This window comes from Nicotiana sylvestris, chromosome 12, assembly GCF_000393655.2.
Source record: "Nicotiana sylvestris chromosome 12, ASM39365v2, whole genome shotgun sequence".
Taxonomy (NCBI): domain Eukaryota; kingdom Viridiplantae; phylum Streptophyta; class Magnoliopsida; order Solanales; family Solanaceae; genus Nicotiana; species Nicotiana sylvestris.
Genome location: NC_091068.1, coordinates 146,158,457 through 146,159,845, shown reverse-complemented (window position 1 = coordinate 146,159,845; position 1,389 = coordinate 146,158,457).

Here is a 1,389-nt window from a genome sequence, read left to right as displayed (position 1 = left end):
AACGACTAAAACTTCTACAAATCTTCTGCAAAAACAGTCTACAATTTATCTACAATTTTTCTACAATTGCTGCAATTCTTCTTCTTCTTCTTCGAGTTTCAATATGAAATTTAGCCAAAACCAAGTCTAAATCTTCACCAAAATTCCTCAAAATTGAGATATAAACTCCAAAACATATTCCCAATTATTTACAACAACACCCAATCAAAACAAATAATGATTTTTGAAAACCCCAATTTGAATTCAAAGCTTCAAAGCTTTTTAATGGCTGTTAATGGTGGAATTGCTGCTCTCTTGTCTCTTTGAAGGTTTGTTCTTCTTCATTGAGAAAATTTGAAGCTGAAGGTAAATGTGTGTATGAACTTTAAAGATTTGACTTCAATTTGATGAACTTTGTTGTTCTTCATTGATGAACTTCAATTGGAATAAATTGGGGAACCAACTTTGTTGAAGGGTTTCTTCAATTTTCTGTGAATTTAGAGGGAGAATTTGGTTTCAGAAGATGGAAACTGGTAAAAAGAACGTGGGTATGGATAAAACGTGGCTAGGACTGAGGGGTTAGGAGAGAGAAACATGCAGATTCCTTTATTAAGGAGTAAAAAATGTACAATTAATTATGGTATAGAATTGATAATTTGGTATACTAAGTGTAATTAAGTCAAACCTTAAACAATGAGATTAATAAGGTTTCCTATGTGGCATAGGAATGTAAAAATTCCTTTATGAAATTAACCAAAAGTTTGAGATGCAATTAGAGTTTTATCAATAACTTGAGAATAATAAATCAATAATATAATAATAAACATCACAGGATTAGTATAAGGGAAAAATGACTTAGCATATATATATGAAACCTTTTTTGTTACTCCCTATTTGAGCAAACAAATGCTAAATCAATTAGTAATAAGTTAATGGGATGAATCTCAGTTGAACTTAATAAATCCTAGACCAAATAGAACAAAACCCTTATATAACGAGTAGAGTTTAGGAGCATTAAATAGAGAGATTAATATGTTATGATTGACAAAATATGTAATATCATAAATATGTAATAAATGCAAGAAATGACAAGGGTTGTAGTGTGAAGGAATTGTCACCCAATGATTGTGTGATTGGGTACTTCCTTTCTCTGACGACATGAAAAAGCAAGCAGTCAATATATGTATGGGATCTTGAGATTTATGAATAAAGGTTGAACAACATGTGCTTGAATAAAATGAATAAGACAACTCTTTCATATATTCTTCTCTCAACTTTACAATACCTCTTAGTTCTCAAAAAGGCAGATCCCCTGTTTGTTCACCATCTCCTCCTATTTATAAGGGACATTCCCCAAAAAATCCTAAAAATACAATATAAAGAATATCCAAAGGAATATTCTTTCTGAGT